Consider the following 27,496-nt stretch of genomic DNA (forward strand, 5'->3'; position numbering starts at 1 on the left):
GACGCGCGTGGTCTTTTAAACCGCAGCGATTTTTTTCTCAATTATTTTACGGCCTTGGAATCTAATAAAAATGTAGAAGTTTAATACTGTTGCAAGTAAGTTTACTTTTATATGGATAATATTTAAAACATTTTTACGCACTCAATGACCGCATTAGAAAAATAAAAAATTGAAAATTGAGTTGATTTACAAATAAATTTTGAAAGCTTTGAAAAATAACTTTCCGTTCTATTAATTTTTTCTGGTTTGTAAAATGGAAGCTGTTTGAACTACATATATATTTATCCTCCACTTCATCCATTGTCACTGTAATATTTCTGGCATAAGTAATCATAAATTAAAACACCGTTTTTTCAGAAATATTTGTATTTCAAATGATAAAAACTTCTAATTTTAAAGCAAAACAACCACCTTTGAAAAAAAACATGTACTGTATATGAGAGAATTATACAATATTTTACGTATATTTGAGTTCATATTCAAGTTCAATTCTGCACTATTTTCTTTATGTGAACACACTGAAGAATTATTGTCATCGTTTTAACCAAATATTGGTATAGTCGACAATCTTTTGTACAATATCGTCTGGAAAAAATATCTCCCAGGTTTCAATTGGAGTTTTAACATTCCTGGCTAAACCTTTAGGCCCTATAAGGCGTGTTACAATATTATGACCTTGTCCACGACCAGTCCTTGCGAATGTTGGGTGCGCACACGCTATTCTGTCTTACCGTCCTTGCCTGTCAAATTCACTTCAGAAACACCAGCACCGCATCCATCATCACCAGATAGCTCACTATTTGTATCATGGTCAGTAACCTGAAGTTTGTCAGTTTCACCTTCATCATCACTTTGTGGCTGCTATCTGGAAGTATCTTCTGCTGCCTCATCAACTTCTTCCAATAGGCATCCTACTGCTTTGTCTCTGTCTTTCACAAATGCAGTCATTCTTTCACTTTCTTTCTTTTCAACACTCTATCAATAATCGGATCCTTTCCTCTTCAGCAGGGTCCATATTCAGATGTATATGCACATGAAACTAAACGAATCTAGTAAAACACAGCCGGGTGCGTACTGGTCACAATGACCGAGACACAAGTTACACTAACGGGCGCATCGGTGTAAAAGACCGCAGACTGACTCGAACATCTACCTTCCTGTCTACAGGGTGTCTGACGAGGGGCACCCTATCAGGAGGCTAGATGAGCCCTTGGGGGAGATAGTCTGGAGGAGGAGGAGGGGGGGGGGCATAGCTGACCTTCAGACGGATTCCCTGACCAAAACTTTTAGAGGTCAGTCGTTTAGACCACTACGCACCCGATTAAGGGTTAATGGAAAGGAACAAATAAATAACAAGTGACTCTAGAACAATTCTGAGTATCATCATCATCATCATCAATGTCCCACTCCAGTCGCCCAGGTGTGGTTAACAAGCCTCCTCCACTCCTCTGTCCTTCCACTTTAACTGCACCATTACTTCTGCCACATCCAATCCACCTTCTCTAATGTTTCCAAATCTGATCCATCCACTTAACTCTTGGTCTTCCAACCGGTCTCTTTCCTTCAACTTTTTTTTTTTTTTTTCAATTCCCTTCTTGTACCCGTTCCTTTCCCATTCTTTTCACATGCCCAAACCATATCAGTCTGAGTATGATGACATTATTTATAAGGTAATATAACATTCAAGATTTCTTCAGTCTGTCAAACACAAAATACGAAATTCATTGAAAACGCTATAACATACCAATAAAACGAAACATATTATTAACAGAATTGCATGTTTTATTCCATAAGAACATCCTCAGACTCTATCAAATAACTTTTATAACATGTGTAAATACGAAGGCCATCCGGAAAGTGGTACCCGTTTGCGCAATAAAGACACAGGAGTAAATATTAACAAATATACACATTTTTATTGGAAAGAGCATACTTTACACTACTTTTCCACATAATCTCCAAGAGCAAGCAAATTTAGACATTTGTCATAACATGGGAAGAGTTTTTGTATTCCAGTGGCATAGTCCTCCGCCACCAGCATATTGAGATACGTAGTCACGGCTCGTTTAAGTTCTTCATCGCTGTCAAATCTTTTTCCCGCCAGAAAGTCTTTTAGCATCGTAAAGAGATGAAAATCCGAAGGGGCCAAGTCTGGGCTATACGGGGAATGGTCGAAGGTTTCCCACTTGAATTGCTGCAAAAGTTGTTGCGTTATCGCAGCTGCATGAAGCCTGGCATTGTCAGGAAGGAGAATGACGCCTGTAGACAATAGACCTCGCCGTCGATTTTGTATTGCCCGCCGTAATTTCTTTAATGTTTCACAATATGCATTAGCATTAATTGTGTCTCCACGGGCCATAAAATCAATGAGCAGTACACCTCGGTGATCCCATAAAACGGTTGCCACGAGTTTCCTGGTGGGCAGAACTGTCTTGAATTTTTTTGGTTTGGTTGGTGAATGAGCATGATGCCACTCCACTGACTGTCGTTTACTCTCAGGTGATGCATAACAAACCCATGTTTCGTCCCCAGTAATGATGCGAGTCAGGAAAGAGTCTCCGTCATCGGAGTAACGTCCCAGAAACGTCAGTGCTGCAGCCATACGCTTGGTTTAGTGCTACTCTGTAAGCATGCAAGGGACCCACCTTGCACAGATTTTTGAATAATGCAGATGGTCTTTGACAATTTCATGAACAATTGTTCGAGACACATTAGGAAAATGTTCACAGAGTTCATCAAATGTGATGCGCTGATTGTTCCTCACGCATTCGTCTACTGCGCTCAGCAGTTGGTCTGTAATGACAGATGGTCTCCCTGAACGCTACCTCCCCAGGTTGAAGTTGCGACACCAGCGCCAAACAGATGACTTGTGCATCACATTGTCTCCATACACCTCCGTTAATTGGCGATGAATATAACAAGGTCGAATGTTTCGTGCATTAAGAAATTCAATCATGGCCCTCACTTCACAACTGGCGTGGTTCTCAATTTGTTTAAACATCTTAAACGATCACAGACACAACACAGGCAATGGTAGCGTCACGCAACCTCACACAGAGCAGGCAGACAAGCCACTGACACGGTCTGACCTTGCCCAGTGGCTACCCGAGATGTCAGCGCTTCATGCTGTATCAAAAACATATCAGATGTAAGGCTTTTCAGGCGTTTGCTCTATTAACCAGCGTTTCGTCCTAGGTCTGACACTAGACTCATCACAGTGGGATGTGTCAGTCCCTACCCACTGACGCTGGGGTGTATGCAGGTGAACTTATCAGAAGCCCTTATAAGAGGCACAGTCTGATAACTGCAAACGGGAGATAAATCTTCACAATGGAATTATTGCCCGCCTAGCAATTCTGAATGGAAAAATCTAAATTCCCATGGAGGGAATTAGATATTTTTCACCAATAGAGCATGTCAAAAATGTACAAAAACATATCAGATGTAAGGCTTTTCATGGGTAGGAACTGACACATCCCCCTCTGATGAGTCTAGTTCAGACCTAGGACGAAACGCTGGTTAATAGAGCAAATGCCTGAAAAGCCTTACATCTGATATGTTTTGGATACATTTTTGACATGCTCTATTGGTAAAAAATATCTAATTCCCTCCATGGGAATTTAGAATTTTCCAACGCTTCATACGGCGCTAACAGGTCTACTTTCCGATGGCCCTCGTATGTACAACATTGTTTACAATGTGTGAACTTGTCACTGATTATGCACGGGCGATACTATGACCAAGTGCAAAAAAAAAAAAAATGTATATGCTAAAAAAACTGGTGTTAACACCTTAAGAACTGAAAAATGTTTTCTGAACTTATTTTAGTGCAGGTCTGGCCACCATACGTCCACTCCCTCCAATTGGTGTGCTCGGACTGAGCTAGGTCGTTGGTCTCACCAGTAGCTTGCTTTCTCTTTAACATAAACCAGTTTGGCCTGTAGTTGGAATGTGATTATAGCCTATCTGCTTTTATGTATAGTTGAAAAATTAATACAGGAGAATTATTTTGGACCATAACCACATTCCTACTAGGGAGCAAACTGGTTTATGTTAGCAAGAAGCAAGCAACTGGCAAGACTAACTAACTAGCTCAGTCCAAGCATACTGAAACCGTACAGTGTCCTGTACAGCTCATTGGAATTATAGGTGCCTTTCTACCTCATTAAAACCACTTCTAAAGGTTGCGTCATTGGTTGTAGTATGGGCGATGGGGATCAAGCGGCGCCCGGCCAGAACGGAACCCGCGAAAGAGCGCCTGGAAAACAAAGGGAAGACTGAGCAGGAGCCAAGCCCCCGCGAAAATACCCTCTCAACTTGCAGAGAGAGTTGGAGATATGACGCGATGCTGGAGTAGTCAAACACGCCCTGAGGTGTGGCCTATTCTGCCAGGAATCCAAACTAACAAAAGGAACTTCCGGTTTTTTATGCACGTTTCACGAGTGCCAACGTCGAATTTTGGTGCGTAAAGATAATAAGATATTTTGATCCAGACATGGGAAAATTATGTGAGACACACCAATGAATAGTGCTGAATTTTCTGCGTATCCCAGACTAAAAATATGTAATACTTTATTCAGGGGAAGAAAGGAGGTCACCAGATGTCCAGATTTAACAGATTGCAAACACATGTGAACGAGAAAGCGTCCCCCAAGCTAAGAGTCGCGCTCAAAATTGACTCCACCCCCCAGATGATGCTCGTGGAATAATTAAAAGCGGGAAGCGAATTACGTGGAAATTGCCGATCGTCGGGAGAACACACTTGGTTCAAATAAGAGAGCAAAGAGAGGGTTACAATATGCACCATTTAAATCTTCTGAATTCCTGGGATGAAAGGAGCTGCTGTCCTTAATGAGCCGTGAATCGTTTACGCCCGTTATCTTCTGGTGCGTATACCATAAAAGCTGAGCTGACCCTCGCTGAAGACAGTTCTTAGCGGGTCATTGAGAGAGGACAGTGTGTCCCGTTGTGCTCTAGTTTTTTTTACAGACCGGACCCTACTGACCGCATACTAAGAGAGTGCTATTGTGTCCGTCGTGGCCATGATATACGAAGCCTTTGTGAAGTGTGGACGGGAAGCCAAGCAAGCCTAGGCGAATGTCTCTGTGCCGCGTGTCATTAAATAAGCTGCAAGGATAATTTATAAATGAGTAGCGGGTTGTGGCTATATACAATGCCGGCCTAAATGAGTCCGTGATATTAGTAAATTGGTATCACCCAAATTGCTACTCTAAGTCAGGGTGCTCAGGTGTTGTGAGCTACCCGATTCATGCTGTGAACGCGCTCGCTGTGATTGGCATGACCTGCTTGTTCGTGGTGTAAACTCTGTGTTCGTGTCGTGGTAAACAGCAGGCCGTGTGACGAGTGGTGAAGTGTTACACACGTGGATTACTCTGAGATTTCAGCTGTGAACGAGATCTCCAGGATGTCAGACTTGTATGGACCAGGGCTGAAGGACAGCACACTCGTTTCCAGCGCCGAGGTTATGCAGCAGTAAACTCCGCCATGGGTCTCCCGTGGAAGGAAAAACCACGGCCACCAAACAGATGAGTGATGTCACAATATAAATCTCTTAGCACGTTAATGTAGAACTGGTGATCGGATGAGTTTTCCTCTGTAATACCTAAATGTTGTAAAATAATGCATGTCCTAATATGGAAATTTGATTGTTCTTGATCATGTTAACGTGAATTCAAGGGAAGCTAACTCCCCGGACAACCCATGTGTTTTCTTCTTAATGATTAGTTTATCGTGAGGGGTTATTCTTAGTAATATGTAGTATAGCTTAGCAAGTAAGGGAGACAAGGATAGGAGAATATTTGAGTTCCCCTAGGGGTGGCTGGTTCAATAATAAATGCTATTTGCTTTACGTCGCACCGACACAGATATGTCTTATGGCGACGATGGGATAGGAGAGGCCTAGGAAGTGGAAGGAAGCGGCCATGGCCTTAATTAAGGTACAGCCCCAGCATTTGCCTGGTGTGAAAATGGGAAACCACGGAAAACCATCTTCAGGGCTGCCGACAGTGGGGCTCGAACCTACTATCTCCCGATTACTGGATACTGGCCGCACTTAAGCGACTGCAGCTATCGAGCTCGGTCAATAATAAATGAGCAGGGAAAATCATGTCCAGAGGTTGCTAGTTAATGTCCAACATGGCTATCGTATTTGCTGGGGAAACTCATGGATCAATCAGACGATGCATGCATAATTTACACATATAATAAGTGCATGTACAACAAGAGAAAAAATCCTGACCGAGAGAGGTGCATAAAAATATGTTATTTAGGTATAATAGTGAGGGACAGTTCGCGAGTTTCCCGTGATTCTTGATTATTTGGATCATAACCACATTCCTACTAGGGAGCAAACTGGTTTATGTTAGCAAGAAGCAAGCAACTGGCAAGACCAACTATCTAGCTCAGTCCAAGCATACCAGTTGGAACGAGTAGATGTATGGCAACAGGGGGCTGCACTAACAAGGGGCAACCTTGACCTCAAACGTTCTGAACATGCTGAAAATATAGATCGTTCATCACAAAAATTGTGGTCTGTGACTTTTCCATCCAAAACTCAGCAGTTGCCTGCTAGTGTCATTAGACAGTAGCATTTCGTATCTGCACTGACAAGTATAAATGCAGTACAAGTGCATCTCTTGGAGTGTTCAGTTGTAGGTTACAGTGTAAACTGCCCACATTGGCATCATGAGAAGAAGTAATCCCATGAATGTTGTCAAAATATTGGAGACAAAGTTGTGACGTGCTGAATATGGAAACATAATTGGAAGCTTATTTCCAAAAGGTACCAACTCCAAAAAAATCGAAATTGAGATTATGATGGAAAACGTACGTTGGTAGGTAGCTCCATCGTATGAAAGAAAAAGAAATAGCCAAAACGACCTAAATCAATATCAAACAGGGCATTAAAAATCTCGTTTGATGCCAATAAGTACCAAATCCTGTGGCCTGAATGTACCAATACGTACCGTATCCATGCAGCCAATGAGAGGCCATTTCTGGGTCACGTGAACAGCAGCAAAATGGGCGCGCTATGTTTACATGACGTGAAGTGACAGTTTTCTTACGAAGTTGGTTTTGTTACTGTGTGCTATTTGTTTTTAAAAAGTATGAAATCAGATATCTCAGATGAGTATCATACTGTGATACTCCTGAAGAAGTAAATAAAGCAAGGAAGAGGATATTAGCTCCAGATAAATGGAAGAAGGCGCATGCTAAAGTGCAAAAATACGAGAGTAAAGTGAGTGTTAAACCAAAAATTGCTTGTTTCCACAATGACGAGTTTTGTAGAGCCCGTGATTTAACAGAACAAGAAATAGTAGCATTACATGGTGCCTTCTTGGAGAATAAAGATGCTGTTTCTCAAAAAAATTTATTGCTTTGTATATGATGTTGTATCACCAGAAAGGCACAGGCCTAATCAAAAGACACCATGTACGCGTGTTTCAAAGAAAATGACGATTAAATATAAAGCTAGAAGTGATAGTGGTGTTGTCAGTGTGTGTAGGGATACATTTTTAAGTCCCCTGAATGTCAGTCGAAGGAAAATTGAGAATACTGCTAAGAAGAAAGAGAATCCCTTTAGTTCAGTACTGGTACTATGCATTATTCTCATGGTTTTGTTCAATTTTATTTAATATTATTTAAATAATCTATGTCTTCACTGTAAATACCTTAAATCTGACTATTGTATAACTAAATACAGTCAGTTTTATCAAAAATTCTGATGACTGCAGTGAAATTTATGTCTTTCAGGTGAAGATATTTAGAGTTTCAGTGCCAAAAAGTACCAAATACATAATTTTCTTTGAATATTTCCTAAACTGCAAAAGCTTCAACAGAAATAATTTGTAAAACAATGCATTTATTCTCTCTGAACACAATAAAAGTGCATAAATGAATTTTCAGTTGAAATTTTACACTCTGAGCGTTTTTCCTCTCTCCTGTAAAATATTACGTTTTGGATTTGGTACCTTTGGAGTCTGGAATATTGAATTTATGAATGTGTTATATAGCATAATAATGCAGAAATTAAATGGAGATGACATGGAAATGCACGACATTATACTGGATAGATATAGTGACTATTACAATCGTGACTTCAACTCCTATAGCAAACTAATGAGGCATTACAAGTACATTAAAAATAAATAAAATTGAAAGTTGTTCATAATATCACCCATTCATAATCATCGAGTTTTTGCAACACAAATAATTTTGTACATATACACATCTACACTTCTATACTAATATTATAAAGAGGAAAAATGTGTTTGTTTGTAACAAATAGACTCAAAAACTACTGAACCGATTTAAAAAAAGTCTTCACCTAGAAAGCTACATTGCGAGTGAATAACATGGGCTGTATTTTATTTTCAAAACAATTAGAAGTGGGGGGCAAGGGGGACGGGGGGGGGGGGGGGAGATATAAAAATAATAGGCTAATATAGGAGATCTTGGGCTTACCATGGAGAGTTACTGTCCGGAAAATGCAAGTACGTACAGAATGGTATCAGCTTATAAAAGAAACAACAAAGTCCTTGGGTCACGATACTCAGTCACGAGTGGAACGACCGGAGAGACAGAAATAGGCAAAATATCGAATTTGTCATATAAGGACGAGATAAAGTTCAATTTCATCCTCTTGACGCACAGAACAAAACTCGGTAAGCCCTACGGGCCCGAAAACCATGTTTTAAAGCCCTAAAACCAACTGTTATGGAGATATTGGCACCACTCTACCCCTGCTATAGGAATCGGATAAATTAATGAACTGCCGTAACCATAGCAACGTCTGCTCCAGGATTCTACAGCAGCGAAATTATCTACAATAAATCACAAAAACTTAACATGTTACAGGCATGAAAACTGACATTTGGAATCCTCTTTAAAAATAAAAGAACACAAATATTCGTTTTCAGAAAATCCACTGGGGTGGGGAGGGGGGGTGAAAGAAAGTGAGGAAGGAGTTGAATTATTTATATGAGGAAACCTATAACTCAAAAAAGATGATGTTACAGAATTTAAAATTTGTATTTGGAATCTCCTTTAAAAATGAACACACTCTTTTTGGAAAATCCACTTAAGGGGGTGAAAAGAATAAAAAAGCGGGTGAATTTTTTTAAAATGAGTATCTTCTTCTTCTATCGCTTTACCCACACCTGTGAGGTTGCGGGTGCGAACTGTGTCGCACATGTGGATTAAACCCTGTTTTATGGCTGGATGCCCTTCCTGATGGGAACCGTATGTGTAGGGATGTAATTTATACTTTTATACTAATATTATAAAGAGGAAAAATTTGTATATTTGTTTGTAACGGATAGAATCAAACACTACTGAACCGATTTTAAAAATGACTTCACCTGTAGAAAGCTACATTGCCAGTGAGTAATATGGGCTGTATTTGAGGGGGGGAGGGGGGGTGACGAGGGGAGATATAAAAACCTTAAAATAATAGGCTAATATAGGCGCGAAATCGAATTTGTCATACAAGGACAAGACAAAGCTCATTTTAAGCCCCTTGATGCAAAGAACAAAACTCGGTAAACCCTTCGGGTTTAAAAACCATGTTTGAAGGCCCTAAAACCAACCGTTATGGAGATATTGGAACCACACTACCCCTGCTCTAGGAATCGGATAAAGAAACAAACGGCCATAACCATGGCAACGTCAGCTCCAGGATTCTACAGCAGCGAGTTCATGCATGTACGTTTGGGCATAGCTGCCAACCAAAATTGATACACATATGACTTACTATCTGGAAAAAATAAACTGTTGTGTAAGACGCTCATAGCACTCTTTTGGGCGGGGATGGAAAGGGAGTGAAGTATAAAAATAATAGCCCTGGATATCTCCGTAATACAGCGACCAGCGGTTGCCGACGGGCCTCCGTTTATACGTACTGGCTTAGGTTTCAGCATTTTGTGGAGTCTGTTATCTATAGTTTAAACTATTTTCTATCATATCATGGAGTAGTAGGATCACTGATGTTATTAGTGCCGATATTTTGGTCCACTTCTACGATCGTTGTAACTACGAAACCTATATACTGTACACAATTGTCAAGATTGAAAAAATTTCTCAACATTTATACTCAGATTCATTATATGATGTGCAACATGAGTGACAAGCCCTGAGAATTATAATTCTCGATAATTATAGTAGTTTCTTTTATGCATCGTGTATTTCCTTTATCATTTGAAATAGTTATGAAATGTTGGATCAAACAAATACATTCAATAATATTTATATTTGTGGTACTATCTGGCGAAAGTATACTTACAATAAACCTGCAGCTTTGTGAAGGGAGCAGGTATATCTAGGTGGGAATGAAGGAAAAACATGGTAGCAAAAGATCTTAGAGGTCGACGCTAATTAGGAACTAATATTTAGAGGCCCCCATGAAGAAAAGAAGAAGATACATTATAATTCCAAACATGACAAATAATTTCTACACCAGTGATATAAATATCTAATGAAGTCAGTCACACCAATAACTAAAGCCAGTTTCTGATAATCCGTACGAAGAACGGGTACTTCTGCTAGTACGTTATAAAAGTAATTTGATAGAATCTTGAAGATTTTCTTGTAGAACAAAACATGAAATTCTGTTGTTAATAATATATTTTATTTTACAGGTGCTATGTTTACAAATTTTGTGCGCCCATTTTTGTGTGCGACAGGCTGGAAACATATCAAAGTTAACTAAGTTGACAGTGAAAATAATGGCTTCTTTTTACCAAATTATTTATAAAAGTACAAGAGTAGTGGCTCTAAATATAATGATTATGAAGCCCTCACCATTTATCTTCAACTTAAAAACACAGTCTGTTATAAATTTTAATGTTGCAATAATTTTCCAGTGGTAGGCGCATCCTAGTCAATTAAACTGTATATAGGATAATATCTTTTGTTTATTTCCACCTATTCAATATATTACAAGAAGTTGGCATTTACTTTAAAACATTATACAGATGAGACATGTTTCGCCTCTCACTGTGAGGCATCTTCAGTCATAATCAAAAACCTTATTATTTTACCAGGCATCTGGTTAAAGATATTCAAAAATGTGTTTGATGATTATAAGAGAGGTAAGATTTACGTTAGTTATAAACATGTTCATGAAGTAACTAAAAATCAAATATATTGATAAAAACATATGTAGTTCTTTGTTGAATAGGACTTGTTTGATTCTACTATAGTAAGAGAAGGTGGCTTGAAGCCGTAGTCGTTAATAGATGTCTAATAGATAGTGGAAGGCATAAAATATCAGTTCTATAAGAATATACATTACATTCAAATGATACTAAAAACTAGTGGATTCAAAGGTAGTACATATAAAATGTTCAATGAAATAACTATAGATCTAATAAAATGATAAACACATATGTAGTTCTTTGTTAATTAGGACGTCGTAAGATTGTAAGGCTTAAAATCCACTAGTTTTTAGTATCATTTGAATGTAATGTATATTCTTATAGAACTGATATTTTATGCCTTCCACTATCTATTAGACATCTGTTAACGACTACGGCTTCAAGCCACCTTCTCTTACTATAGTAGAATCAAACAAGTCCTATTCAACAAAGAACTACATATGTTTTTATCAATATATTTGATTTTTAGTTACTTCATGAACATGTTTATAACTAACGTAAATCTTACCTCTCTTATAATCATCAAACACATTTTTGAATATCTTTAACCAGATGCCTGGTAAAATAATAAGGTTTTTGATTATGACTGAAGATGCCTCACAGTGAGAGGCGAAACATGTCTCATCTGTATAATGTTTTAAAGTAAATGCCAACTTCTTGTAATGTATTGAATAGGTGGAAATAAACAAAAGATATTATCCTATATACAGTTTATGAAACTTTCAATACGGACGAAAAATGATTTTCATCACTTGTAATCCTAGTCAATTGTCCGGCTCCATGGCTAAATGGATAGCGTGCTGACCTTTGGTCACAGGGGTCCCAGGTTAGATTCCTGGCAGGGTTGGGAATTTTAACCATCATTGGTTAATTCCGCTTTATATACAATAATAAAGTTTTATTATGAATCCACCTGTTCAATACATTATAATGTTGTCACATTTAAAATAACTTCGTTAGTTAAAAAGTTATATATGGGACATGTTTCGCTCCCTTACAGAGCATCATCAGCCAAATCTGAATCTCGAATAATTGTTATTTACTTAAATAATGACTTAAGAACTATTAGAACATTTTTGACAAACTTAAAACTTATTCTATTAGAATATCATAAAATATAAAATCTTTGTATACATGGCTTAATTACATATGCTTAGTAGGAAGATACATTAAAATTATGGAAGAGAAAGTGCTAAAATATAAAATAAAATAAAAATATATATATCATGTCCAAAATCTTAGAGAGAGACCTGAAAATCAATCTTAGGAGTTAAATTTGAGGATTTTCTTGGCAATGAGATCTGGTAAAAAAGTTATTTATCCCTAGTGGATAAGAGTCTATAAAGATTCAAATTATCGTCAATTTGATGATTGAACTTGTAACAGGATAAATGTTGGTCTTCAAGAAATTTAAATGCTTGTTGCCATATGACCTCGGCGAATGCTGTTGAAAAGATACGTTCTTATAGATGTCAATGACCGTTCGTTGAACTAATGGATTTCATAAGGATGATTGAAAGGGACGTAAATCAACGTTTGTATTGAAAGCTGCTGCTTGGTTTACCTTGTTGAATGTCTGTAACAAGAAAAGGAATCTTGTAAGTAACCGGAATTTGTGTTGCTAGTTAAGAGTGTGCTTCTAGAAACGTCACTTACCCCTCCAATTGCTGTTTGTCGGTTTGGTGTTGTCCGAGGTTATGTGGTGACTGTCTGTTCTGTGTCTACTCCTTGTGTTGTAAGAGTGAGGTTTTGGGGGTTGAGGGGAGGGAGTAGGGATAGGAGGAGAAATGTTTGTGGGTGTGGTATTGGAAGGGGAATGTCTAGTAGGAGCGCAGGGAGGGGTTGAGTTCTTTAATGTTGGATGATTATTAGTTGTTTTGGGAATGAAAACTTTGGCAAAATTACTTTTTTCTAGATTAAGCGACTTTAATAGTTTCGGTAATTGTTCGTGTAACGGATTTCTTATTTCAATTTCGTCATTTAAATTTTTTTCTTTATTGAAATACTGGTCTAAGTGGATATAAATATTTTATAATTCTGTCATTAGTTTACCTTTTTCTATCTTCTTTATAATTTTTAGGTCTTTCTCTATGGTTGTAAATTGGTGGCCTGACTCTCTCATGTGAGCACTCATCGCAGAATGTTTGTTGTGCTTTGTAGCATTAACGTGTTCTAAGTATCTTGTGAGGAAGTTACGGCGAGTTTGGCCAACATATGAACATTTACATTCTACACATGTTAATCTATAGATGCCAGAACTTAGATAAGGGTTATTTTTGGAATTTATACTATTGTGGTTGAAAAAAATGTTTCTGTTTGTATTTTGTGTTTTGAATGCTACATTCACATCTCGTTTTTTGATAGGATTAGTTATTTGAAAAATGGCTGGATTGGTGAATGTAAATGTTGCTGATTTGGACTGCTTAGTTTTTTCGGGAGTAAGATTAGTTACTAACTTTTGTTTTACTTTATTGATGATCTGATTGACTATATTTATTTTATATCCATTAATTGAGGCCAGATCTTTTATAAAATTGAGTTCCTTTTTTAAGTTACTCTCTGAAAGGGGGATTTTGAAAGCTCTATAAACTAAACTGTAAAAGGCTGCCTGTTTATGTAATTTTGGGTGAAGAGAATCATTTTTTATTCTTAGAGGAGCATATGATGGTTTTCTAAATATTTGACATTCAAATCTATCTCTTATTTGTGTTACATTAATATCCAGGAAGTTTATTGAGTTGTTAGTTTCATCTTCTTTCGTGAATTTTATATTTGGGTCAATATTATTTAAGAAACTTAGGATTTTTTCACTATCATTTTTTTGGCTATCTATTATGACAAAGGTGTCATCTACATACCTGATCCAAAGGCAAAGTCCATTTATTTTTGTGTTTATTTTGTTTTGCTCCAAATGATCCATATATATGTCTGCCAGTATGCCCGACGTGGGGTCTCCCATTGTTAGGCATGTTTGATGGTAAATCTTTTTATTAAATGTGAAGTAATTATTGTTTAATACAAATTTCAGTGGGTTTACGAATTCATCTATTTCACATCTACTTAATTTACTGTATGTAAGGAGATTGTGTTTGTTGATATTGATGGTTTCTTTAACCAGTATATTTGGATACATGTTGGTTACGTCGAATGAAACCATTTTATGTTGTGGTTGTAAATTGAATGTTCCTAGTTTATTACAAAATTCTATTGAATTTTTGATTGTCGATTCGTTGTTAAATTTGTAATGTCTTTTACGGAAATAGTGTATAAATTTGGATGTTTTATACGTGGGATTATTTCTACTGTTTATTACAGGACGTATGGGTACGTTGGGTTTATGTAATTTGGGCAATGCCCTAGCTGTTGGTAACTTTGGATTCATATTTATCATTTTTTGGTCTTCTTGTTCATTAAATAAAAAAGTAGAATTCTTAAGGATAATTTTTAGATTCCGTTGAATCTTATTTATGGGATCCTGGTTTACAACAGTGTAGGTTTTGTCTGAAAAGAATTCTTCTGTTTTTTCAATATAGTCGTTTGTATTTAAGAGGACTGTGGTTTCACCTTTGTCTGCTTTGGTAACAACTACATTATTTTTGTTTAGTTTTGTTTTTAGTGTCATTATTTCTGTTTATTTCCCTTACGAAAGCCGGGAGCTTCTTTTTAACTTCAAATCTGACGTCGTTTTGTATATCTGGTGCTAATTTATTCAAGTTTGATTCAAGTTCTGCTACTACATTGATTACGTCTTCTACTTTTTGAGAGTTAGGCCAATTAAATTTTGAACCTTTATCTAATAGGTTCATTTCATTCGCGAAGGATATAATTTACTACATTAAAAAACACGATACGCCTGTAAACTTCCATTTAAAAAGAAGTTAAAGAGATTACACGGTAATAGTTAACAGTCGTATTGTTATTGATTATTGTCGCTCCTCATATTCAAATATTGCATTGTTGGCTACAGTCGTGAACAAAGGGTGTAGTGTAGTCAAGTAAATATAAATAAAAATCAGCTGACCTTGTATTCCATTCATTTGTACTTCTGAGTAGGTAGTTAGTATCCGTAATTTATATTTCGCTCCCTCGATCTTTCAGTATTTGTGAGCGGTTAGCTAATAATAATAAAGTTCATATATATCAGTGATTGCAGTTCAAGTCCCTGGAGTAGTAGTAGTAGTAGTTTTAATAGAAATATTTGAGAAATTATTGTAGACAACCTCGTATTTTTCAGTAGGCCTAATTAAGGACACTTTTTTTTTTTTTCTCCGTCCCGTGGAGTAGGGAAAATAATAGTAAACCACCAGCTGTAATAATCACATAAACACATTTCAGTAGAATTGTAGTGAAGATAAGGTATAATATATTAAATAGTATCTTGCCAGTTATATACGTGTTTTTCTTCGTGTACGGCAATCCTTTTGATACTTAAGCATTTAACCAAACGCAGTGTAGTGTAGTGTAGATACATTGTAGTATAGATACAGTACATTTAGATAGTGCCGTATCTTGCCTGCTATATTCGTGTGTTATCTTTCGTGTATATCTATTAGACCGTAATACTAATAATAATTTGTCTAAGCATTTAGCTTCGTTGGTAATCTTTGAGTACAGTAGTTCTTGCAAATTTCATTTCTGTTGTGCTTAGTTGTGACATACGGTACGGTACCGGTATCGTAATTAGGATACGTCTGAAATTAGTTTAAAAATTACTGTAGTGTACTGTACAGTAGTATACGAGTAATATCCTATTAGAATTTAGTGTGCTTATTTTATTATTGTAAAATATTTGTGTAGTACTGGTGTAGTAGAGGTATCCGTAGAAACTCTTAATAAAATATTGTTGAAATTAGGATAGGCTTAATTGCAGTTTGGAATTGTGTAGTTCTTGTGTATTACTTTCGATATTCAGTAATTAACAGCAGCTTTTATCCTGTTAGGGGTTGTAGGATAAAAAAATAGAGCACAACTAAGTAGTATTGTAGTGTAGTCGTATATTAATTACCTTATTGTTGTGTACTATCCCAGACAATATATCCCTCTGTTCATTTTTTTTTTTGAAAATAAGTTATTTTATTTTTTAATTTAAAATTTTTCCCCCGTAAAGAATGGCTAAGGAGCACGAGTGTACTTATTGTGGGTGTGGTGAGGCATTGAGGGGTATCAGGGAGGAGTTGGAAAGTTTGAGGGAGATAATTAGGATTCTCACAGAAGACAGGAAGGAAGATAGGACTCCCTCAAACAATGTACAGGTTACAGTAGGTGTACAAGAGGGAGGGGAAGGAAAGGGAGGAGTTGTAGAAGACAGGTGGTCTAATGTTCTAAGGGGAAGGAGATTGCAGGCCAAGGGCTCTATTCAGGATCAGAATTCAGGACAGGTGTTTGTGCGAAATCGGTACGAGTCACTCCAGGTACAACAACAGAGGGAAGATGAGGGACAGGGAACTGTTGCTGAGATGCGTGTAAGTAGGAGGAAGGGAAAAGGTAGGAAAGGGAAATGTAGAGTAGAGGATAGGAAAAGACAGGTGGAACAGGGTCATGGGAAGGAGAAAAGAGAGGAGGAAGTAGCTTCTGCAGCTATCAGGAAAGATAGGGCTGACCAGGAGGGGAGGGGATCAAATGAGGTGGGTAGGGATGAGGCTCTGGTCATGGGGGATTCCATCGTTAGACACGTGGGGAAAGTGTGTGGAGGAAAGGGAACCAGGGTAGAATGTTATCCAGGAATTAGATTGAGGCAGATGTTGAGGACAGTAGAAGAGAGGGAGGAGGGGAAGGAGAAGGTGGTAGTGTTTCACGTTGGTACCAACAACGTAAGGCAAGCTGATATAAGTACCAACATAGTTGGAGATGTGTGGGATCTGGTAAATGCAGCACGGGTGAAGTTTAAGAAAGCGGAGATTGTTATTAGTGGAATACTGTGTAGGAGGGATACTGACTGGAGGGTGATTGGGGATTTAAATGAGACTATGGAGTGGGTATGTGGGAAACTGGGAGTGAAATTTCTAGATCCTAATGGGTGGGTAGGAGATAGGGATCTGCGCTCGGATGGCCTTCATTTAAACCGCAGTGGTACGTATAAGTTAGGAAATTTGTTTGGAAGGGTAATAGGGAGGTACATTCAGGGAAACGGGATGGCCTAGGGAGCGGTGATAAGGGAACAGGGAACTGGAAATCAAGTAGGGATGACATAAAATTGTTAGTGTTGAACTGTAGAAGTATTGTAAAGAAAGGAATAGAATTAAGTAATTTAATAGATATATATTTACCAGATATTGTAATAGGAGTTGAATCATGGCTGAGAAATGATAAAATGGATGCAGAAATTTTCTCACGGCACTGGAGTGTGTATCGTAGAGATAGGATAGGAAAGGTGGGAGGGGGAGTTTTCATTCTGGTGAAAGAAGAATTTGTAAGCTACGAAAAAGTTAAAGATGAGACACATGAAAGTCTAGGTGTAAGGCTCATTTCTAAAGATAATAGGCAAATTGATATATCTGGAGTGTACAGATCGGGAAAGGGTAGCACTGATGTGGATTCGGAATTATTTGATAGGATAGTCAGCTATGTGGGAAATGACATGGAAAGAAATGTGATTGTAGCGGGAGATCTGAATTTGCCAGATGTCAATTGGGAAGGAAATGCGAACGACAGGAAGCATGACCAACAAATGGAAAATAAGTTAATATGGGAAGGACAGCTGATTCAAAAAGTGATGGAACCAACCAGAGGTAAAAATATTTTGGATGTGGTGCTGATAAAACCAGATGAGCTCTATAGGGAAACTGAAGTGATAGATGGTATTAGTGATCATGAAGCTGTTTTTGTGGTAGTTAAAAATAAATGTGATAGAAAGGAAGGTCTTAAAAGTAGGACTGTTAGGCAGTACCATATGGCTGATAAAGCAGGTATAAGGCAGTTTCTAAAAAGTAACTATGATCGGTGGAAAACGGTAAATAAAAATGTAAACAGACTCTGGAATGGGTTTAAAGAAATTGTCGAGGAATGCAAAAACAGGTTTGTACCTTTAAGGGTGGTAAGGAATGGTAAAGACCCACCTTATTATAATAGAGAAATAAAGAGACTAAGAAGGAGGTGCAGACTGGAAAGAAATAGAGTTAGAAATGGCTGTGGAAGTAAGGAGAAATTGAAGGAACTTACTAGAAAATTGAATCTAGCAAAGAAGGCAGCTAAGGATAACATGATGGCAAGCATAACTGGCAGTCATACAAATTTTAGTGAAAAATGGAAGGGTATGTATAGGTATTTTAAGGTAGAATCAGGTTCCAAGAAGGACATTCCAGGAATAATTAATGAACAAGGGGAGTGTGTATGTGAGGATCTTCAAAAGGCAGAAGTATTCAGTCAGCAGAATGTAAAGATTGTTGGTTACAAGGATAATGTCGAGACAGAGGAAGAGACTAAGGCCAAAGAAGTAATAAAATTTACATATGATAACAATGACATTTACAATAAGATACAAAAGTTGAAAACTAGAAAAGCGGCTGGAATTGATCAGATTTCTGGGGATATACTAAAGACAATGGGTTGGGATATAGTACCATATCTGAAGTACTTATTTGATTATTGTTTGGTTGGAGGAGCTATACCATATGAATGGAGAGTTGCTATAGTAGCTCCTGTGTATAAAGGAAAGGGTGATAGACATAAAGCTGAAAATTACAGGCCAGTAAGTTTGACATGCATTGTATGTAAGCTTTGGGAAGGCATTCTTTCTGATTATATTAGAAATGTTTGTGAAATTAATAACTGGTTCGATAGAAGGCAATTCGGTTTTAGGAAAAATTATTCCACTGAAGCTCAACTTGTAGGATTCCAGCAAGATATAGCAGATATCTTGAATTCTGGAGGTCAAATGGACTGTATCGCGATTGACCTGTCTAAAGCATTTGATAGGGTGGATCATGGAAGACTACTGGCAAAAATGACTGCAATTGGACTAGACAAAAGAGTGACTGAATGGGTTGCTATATTTCTAGAAAATAGATCTCAGAGAGTCAGAGTAGGTGAAGCTTTGTCTGACCCTGTAATAGTTGAGAGGGGAGTTCCTCAGGGCAGTGTTATCTGACCTTTATGTTTTCTTATATATATAAATGATATGAGTAAAGGAGTGGAATCGGAGGTAAGGCTTTTTGCGGATGATGTTATTCTCTATAGAGTGATAAATAAGTTACAAGATTGTGAGCAACTGCAACGTGACCTCGAAAATATTGTGAGATGGACAGCAGGCAATGGTATGTTGATAAACGGGGCTAAAAGTCAGGTTGTGAGTTTCACAAATAGGAAAAGTCCTCTCAGTTTTAATTACTGCGTTGATGGGGTGAAAGTTCCTTTTGGGGATCATTGAAAGTATCTAGGTGTTAATATAAGGAAAGATCTTCACTGAGGTAATCACATAAATGGGATTGTAAATAAAGGGTACCGATCTCTGCACATGGTTATGAGGGTGTTTAGGAGTTGTATTAAGGATGTAAAGGAGAGTGCATATAAGTCTCTGGTAAGACCCCAACTAGAGTATGGTTCCAGTGTATGGGACTCTCACCAGGATTACCTGATTCAAGAACTGGAAAAAATCCAAAGAAAAGCAGCTCGATTTGTTCTGGGTGATTTCCGACAAAAGAGTAGCGTTACAAAAATGTTGCAATGTTTGGGTTGGGAAGAATTGAGAGAAAGAAGAAGAGCTGCTCGACTAAGTGGTATGTTCCGAGCTGTCAGCGGAGAGATGGCGTGGAATGACATTAGTAGACGAATAGGTTTGAATGGCGTCTATAAAAGTAGGAAAGATCACAATATGAAGATAAAGTTGGAATTCAAGAGGACAAACTGGGGCAAACATTCATTTATAGGAAGGGGAGTTAGGGATTGGTATAACTTACCAAGGGAGTTGTTCAATAAATTTCCAATTTCTTTGAAATCATTTCGGAAAAGGCTAGGAAAGCAACAGATGGGGAATCTGCCACCTGGGCGACTGCCCTAAATGCAGATCAGTATTGATTGATTGATTGGTGAGAGTGAGGTTTTGGGGGTTGAGGGGAGGGAGTAGGGGTAGGAGGAGAAATGTTTGTGGGTGTGGTATTGGAAGGGGAATGTCTAGTGGGAGCGCAGGGAGGGATTGAGTTCTTTAATGTTGGATGATTATTAGTTGTTTTGGGAATGAAAACTTTGGCAAAATTACTTTTTTCTAGATTAAGCGACTTTAATAGTTTTGGTAATTGTTCGTGTAACGGATTTCTTATTTCAATTAAGTCATTTACAATTTTTTTCTTTATCGAAATACTGGTCTAAGTGGATATAAATATTTTATAATTCTGTCATTAGTTTACCTTTTTCTATCTTCTTTATAATTTTTTGGTCTTTCTCTATGGTTGTAAATTGGTGGCCTGACTCTCTCATGTGAGCACTCATCGCAGAATGTTTGTTGTGCTTTGTAGCATTAGCGTGTTCTAAGTATCTTGTGAGGAAGTTACGGCCAGTTTGGCCAACATATGGACATTTACATTCTACACATGTTAATCTATAGATGCCAGAACTTAGATAAGGGTTATTTTTGGAATTTATACTATTGTGGTTGAAAAAAATGTTTCTGTTTGTATTTTGTGTTTTGAATGCTACATTCACATCTTGTTTTTTGATAGGATTAGTTATTTGAAAAATGGCTGGATTGGTGAATGTAAATGTTGTTAATTTGGACTACCTAGTTTTTTCGGGAGTAAGATTAGTTACTAACTTTTGTTTTACTTTATTGATGATCTGATTGACTATATTTATTTTATATCCATTAATTGAGGCCAGATCTTTTATAAAATTGAGTTCCTTTTTTAAGTTACTCTCTGAAAGGGGAATTTTGAAAGCTCTATAAACTAAACTGTAAAAGGCCGCCTGTTTATGTGATTTTGGGTGAAGAGAATCATTTTTTTATCGTTAGAGGAGCGTATGATGGTTTTCTAAATATTTGAAATTCAAATCTATCTCTTATTCATGTTACATTAATATCCAGGAAGTTTATTGAGTTGTTAGTTTCATCTTCTTTCGTGAATTTTATATTTGGGTCAATATTATTTAAGAAACTTAGGATTTTTTCACTATCATTTTTTTGGCTATCTATTATGACAAAGGTGTCGTCTACATACCTGATCCAAAGGCAAAGTCCATTTATTTTTGTGTTTATTTTGTTTTGCTCCAAATGATCCATATATATGTCTGCCAGTATGCCCGACGTGGGGTCTCCCATTGCTGGGCATGTTTGATGGTAAATCTTTTTATTAAATGTGAAGTAATTATTGTTTAATACAAATTTCAGTAGGTTTACGAATTCATCTATTTCACATCTACTTAATTTACTGTATGTAAGGAGATTGTGTTTGATGATATTGATGGTTTCTTTAACCGGTATATTTGGATACATGTTGGTTACGTCGAATGAAACCATTTTATGTTGTGGTTGTAAATTGAATGTTCCTAGTATATTACAAAATTCTATTGAATTTTTGATTGTCGATTCGTTGTTAAATTTGTAATGTCTTTTACGGAAATAGTGTATAAATTTGGATGTTTTATACGTGGGATTATTTCTACTGTTTATTATAGGACGTATGGGTACGTTGGGTTTATGTAATTTGGGCAATGCCCTAGCTGTTGGTAACTTTGGATTCATATTTATCATTTTTTGGTCTTCTTGTTCATTAAATAAAAAAGTAGAATTCTTAAGGATAATTTTTAGATTCCGTTGAATCTTATTTATGGGATCCTGGTTTACAACAGTGTAGGTTTTGTCTGAAAAGAATTCTTCTGTTTTTTCAATATAGTCGTTTTTATTTAAGAGGACTGTGGTTTCACCTTTGTCTGCTTTGGTAACAACTACATTATTTTTGTTTAGTTTTGTTTTTAGTGTCATTATTTCTGTTATGAGAGTGGGATTAGAACTTTTGTTTATTTCCCTTACGAAAGCCGGGAGCTTCTTTTTAACTTCAAATCTGACGTCGTTTTGTATATCTGGTGCTAATTTATTCAAGTTTGATTCAAGTTCTGCTACTACATTGATTACGTCTTCTACTTTTTGAGAGTTAGGCCAATTAAATTTTGAACCTTTATCTAATAGGTTCATTTCATTATCAGTGAAGTTTGTGTTTGAGAGATTGATAGTGGTGGGAGTAGAGTAGACACAAGGAGTAGACACAGAACAGTCACCACATAACCTCGGACAACACCAAACCGACAAACAGCAATTGGAGGGGTAAGTGACGTTTCTAGAAGCACACTTTTAACTAGCAACACAAATTCCGGTTACTTACAAGATTCCTTTTCTTGTTACAGACATTCAACAAGATAAACCAAGCAGCAGCTTTCAATACAAACGTTGATTTACGTCCCTTTCAATCATCCTTATGAAATCCATTAGTTCAACGAACGGTCATTGACATCTAAAAGAACATATCTTTTCAACAGCATTCGCCGAGGTCATATGACAACAAGCATTTAAATTTCTTGAAGACCAACATTTATCCTGTTACAAGTTCAATCATCAAATTGACGATAATTTGAATCTTTATAGACTCTTATCCACTAGGGATAAATAACTTTTTTACCAGATCTCATTGCCAAGAAAATCCTCAAATTTAACTCCTAAGATTGATTTTCAGGTCTCTCTCTAAGATTTTGGACATGATATATATATTTTTATTTTATTTTATATTTTAGCACTCTCTCTTCCATAATTTTAATGTATCTTCCTACTAAGCATATGTAATTAAGCCATGTATACAAAGATTTTATATTTTATGATATTCTAATAGAATAAGTTTTAAGTTTGTCAAAAATGTTCTAATAGTTCTTAAGTCATTATTTAAGTAAATAACAATTATTCGAGATTCAGATTTGGCTGATGATGCTCTGTAAGGGAGCGAAACATGTCCCATATATAACTTTTTAACTAATGAAGTTATTTTAAATGTGACAACATTATAATATATTGAACAGGTTGATTCATAATAAAACTTTATTATTGTATATAAACAGATTTCAATACGGATTAAAACATGAGATTAGTCACTTGCAATAATTCCGCTTTCACGGGGACTGGGTATATGTGTCGTCTTCATCATCATTTCATCCTCATCCCGACGTGCAGGTCGCCTATGGATGTCACATCAAACAGACCTGCACCTGGCGAGCCGAACATGTCCTCGGACACTCCCGGCACTAAAAGCCATATGCCATTTCATTTTTTCCTAGTCAATTGTTAGTCACAAGATAAGTAATTTATGGACCAACTAATTAATTCTAAATAGAATGTTTTAAGGGTTTTTCTGAAGTCCACCAAGACTCACAGATTGCTTCTACAATCTTCCAATTCTCAGAAATCCTAATGAAGAGTTAGATCTAGCAATGTTAAATTTAATCATACTGTAACTTTGAAAAAAAAATTTAAAATAATAATAATAATAATAATAATAATAATAATAATAATAATAATAATAATAATAATAATAATAATAATAATAATAATAATAATAGAATCATAATGGTCTGTATACTTCATTAAATGGTGTTTTATATACATGACAAAAAGGGAAAACAACTGGTCGCCTACATTTGCTTTTGGGGTTTTCTTATAACTCGTGGTGTAAGTGTAGAATCTCTGCTTCTTCCCAGCAGATTTAATATTCACTTCATTCATGATTTTGATTCCTGGTCTGAAGTTAGAAAGGAGTTTACTAAACCTCATAAAGTTAACTGAAGAGCTATCTGATATGAGATGTAAGATACTCTGTTAAGAAGTCCAAGTAATACAACTGATGAACATGCAACACGCTAATATCTGCAGGTGAGACTGCAGTTATCTTGACAGATGCAAGCTCTTAACTGACCCTTTGATATTTATATTTCATTTTATACTTGAGGCAACAGAGTTGCAAAAGATTTTTTTTTTTTTAATCTGGAAGGTAACAGATCAATAGGCTGAGGAAAAGATAAATCTCCCAAATAAAGCAGAACCAGGATGGATGAGGTGGAATGGAACCTAGTGCAGGATGAAGAAATGAACCTTGGTAGACGGAGATGTAGAGCGCTCTTACATTGCACCCGGGTCACCTGGAGATGGTTAAATAATGATGATGATGATGATGATGATATACCTCAGAATCAACAGCAATCTATTCATGAAAATTTATAAAGCTTATTTTCAATCAACCAATCAATCAATCAATCAATCTGCAATTAGGGCAGTCGCCCAGGTGGCAGATTCCCTATCTGTTGTTTGCCTAGCCTTTTCTTAAATTATTTCAAAGAAACTGGAAATTTATCTCCCTTGGTAAGTTATTCTAATCCCTTACTCCCCTTCCCATAAACGAATATTTGCCCCAAATTTTCCTCTTGAATTCCAACTTTATCTTCATACTGTACTCGTTCCTACTTTTCAAGACACCACTGAAACTTATTCGTCTACTAATGTCATTTTACGCCATGTCTCCACTGACAGCTCGGAACATATCACTTATAATACCAATATAAATGGTCCGTTAGTGGACATTATAAATTTTTCAGATAACTCATTCCTGGTTGCCAGCGTTTCGCCCCAGTGTGCTAAGTTTCCATAATTTTTTTTTTTTGCTAGGGGCGTCGCACCGACACAGATAGGTCTTATGGCGACGATGGGATAGGAAAGGCCTAGGAATTGGAAGGAATCGGCCGTGGCCTTAATTAAGGTACAGCCCCGGCATTTGCCTGGTGTGAAAATGGGAAACCACCCCGCAATTTCTGTCTGTCTGTATGTATGTACAAGCATCACGAGAAAACGGCTGAAGAGAATTCAATGAAAATCGGTATGTAAAGTCCGGGAATAGGCCACTACAATTTAGGCCATAAATAATCTTGTTCACACTGAGAGAAATGGTAGTTTAGGGGAAGCCTAAAATTTAATTCTCACATTTTGTTATTAGTGGTCCTATCTTAATGAAAATTGGTGTGTAAAGTCCAAGAATAAGTAGCTACAATATAGGCTATAAATAATCGTATTCACACTGAGAGAAATGGTAATTTAGGGGAAGGCCTAAAACGTAATTCTCAAATATTTGTGTTATTAGAGATCCTATATTAATGAAAATCAGTATGAAAAGTCGGGGAATAAGTTGCTACAATCTAGGCTGTAAATTTTTTATTAACGATGAGTTAAACGGTAGTTTAGAGGAAGGCCTAGAATTTAAGTCTCAAATATTTGTGTTATTAGTGGTCCTATCGACAAATACTACATAACTAAACTTATATAGCATTAAATTTCCGATCATTTATGTCTTATACACTTTTACCGTACCAGCTATGATAACAGAGATATTCATGAATTTGGATTTTTGTTGGTGAGTCCATACCAGCACCGAGTCACGAGAAAATGGGTCAACAGAATTTAATGAAAATCGGTATATAATACAAGACAGAACAACTTTCAGAAGATTGATACAAAATTTCAATGGTTTCCAGGAGAGGGAAAAGGAAACATCTGGACACAAGAGAGGAGGAAACAGCAAAGTGAAAGGATGAAGAACTACTGGAAGTCAAGGAAAGAAGGATTAAGATGAATGCACAGGGTTACTTTCCGTGCTCCTTAGATGGCCAAAATAGAAAGAAGAAGAAGAAAATCGGCATGTAAAGTCGGGGAATAAGGAATTACAGTCTACGCTATAAATAATTTTGTAAGACGTCCTAATATCACAGATTCGAAAGAAAACTAAATCTGAAGGCCTACAATACAGAAAGCTCATAACATGGATCAACAATAATGTTACATTGACCATTGTTTGTTGTGATGTGCTTTGTGTCTCTGTTGTCACTCATCTCCGATAGATACGATTACTGCTGTATAAAAAATACTTCAAACTGTAAATATTATGTATTACTATTGTATTTATATGTAATGTGACGTGTTGGCCTACACTAAATAAATATATAATACCGCTGTATGCAGAGTTTTTTTCTTATTTTGCTGTACGTCGCACTGACACAGATCGGTCTTATGATGACGATGGGATAGGAAAGGGCTAGGAGTGGGAAGGAAGCAGCCCTGACCTTAGTTACAGTACAGCCCCAACGTTTGCTTGCTGCGAAAATGGGAGACCACAGAAAACCATCTTCAGGGATGTCGACAGAGGGGTCCGAACCCACTACCTCCTGGATGCAAGCTCACAGCTGCGCGCCGCTAATCGCATGGCCAACTCGCCCAGTCGACCGAGTATAACAGCCTGTCTGAATATTGCCAGGAAGTAGCAGGGGAATTAGATCATTTTCTTCTTTAGCATGCCATTCCTTGGTTCATAAATTTTCTGATACTACTGGTATATTACAAACCGGTTCATCATAGCATGTGAACTATTCCATTCCTACTCTGAGGCACTGATTGGAATGAGCAGCGTGCATATTTAACGGAATAATGGAAGGAGGGTTCACGGCTATCTGCGGCCTGGTCATTCCAGCACTGGAACTATGGGCTGTTAGATCGGCACCGGAGTACTGTTCGTTAAAAAAGAGAAAATGTTGAGTTTTTCATTAGATCTAGTATTTTATATACCATTGCTTTTAATCGCTACATTCCTACTGACGTTTTTGTAACGGCCTAAGTTAACTTCCGTTAGGAAAACCACAAAGACAGTCTTTCTGAAAATCACGTAGCAAAACACGGGTACATCAGTCATTTATATATCTAAGAAAACATAGAGGTCCAATAATACTGCCTTCAGGAATTCCCCTCTTAATTATTACAGGATCAGACAAAGCTTCACCCAATTTAATTCTCTGCGATCTATTTTCTAGAAATACAGCAACCAATTCAATCACCCTTTTGTCCAGTCCAACTGCACTCATTTTTGCCAGTAGTCTCCCATGATCCACGGTATCAAATGCCTTACACAGGTCAATCGCGATACAGTCCATTTGACCTTCTGAATCCAAGATATCTTCTCTATCTTGCTGGAATCTTACAAGTTCAATCAATCAATCAATCAATCAATCAATCAATCAATCAATCAATCAATACTGATCTGCATTTAGGACAGTCGCCCAGGTGGCAGATTCCCTATCTGTTGCTTTCCTAGCCTTTTCCTAAATGATTTCAAAGACATTGGAAATTTATTGAACATCTCCCTTGGTAAATTATTCCAATCCCTAACTCCCCTTCCTATAAATGAATATTTGCCCCAGTTTGTCCTCCTGAATTCCAACTTTATCTTCATATTGTGATCTTTCCTACTTTTATAAATGCCATTCAAACTTATTTGTCTACTAATGTCATTCCACGCCATCTCTCCGCTGACAGCTCT

The 27,496-nt window shown here is 37.0% G+C and overlaps 1 protein-coding gene across 1 annotated transcript in view; it reads right to left on the bottom strand.

The window, feature by feature from the left end:
* Window positions 1–27,496, bottom strand: part of LOC136858608 (zinc finger protein 260) — a 225,187-nt gene that overhangs the window by 61,954 nt on the left and 135,737 nt on the right. The gene's annotated exons all lie outside the window — the stretch shown is intronic.

The sequence above is a fragment of the Anabrus simplex genome, chromosome 1 (assembly GCF_040414725.1).
Source record: "Anabrus simplex isolate iqAnaSimp1 chromosome 1, ASM4041472v1, whole genome shotgun sequence".
NCBI lineage: Eukaryota > Metazoa > Arthropoda > Insecta > Orthoptera > Tettigoniidae > Anabrus > Anabrus simplex.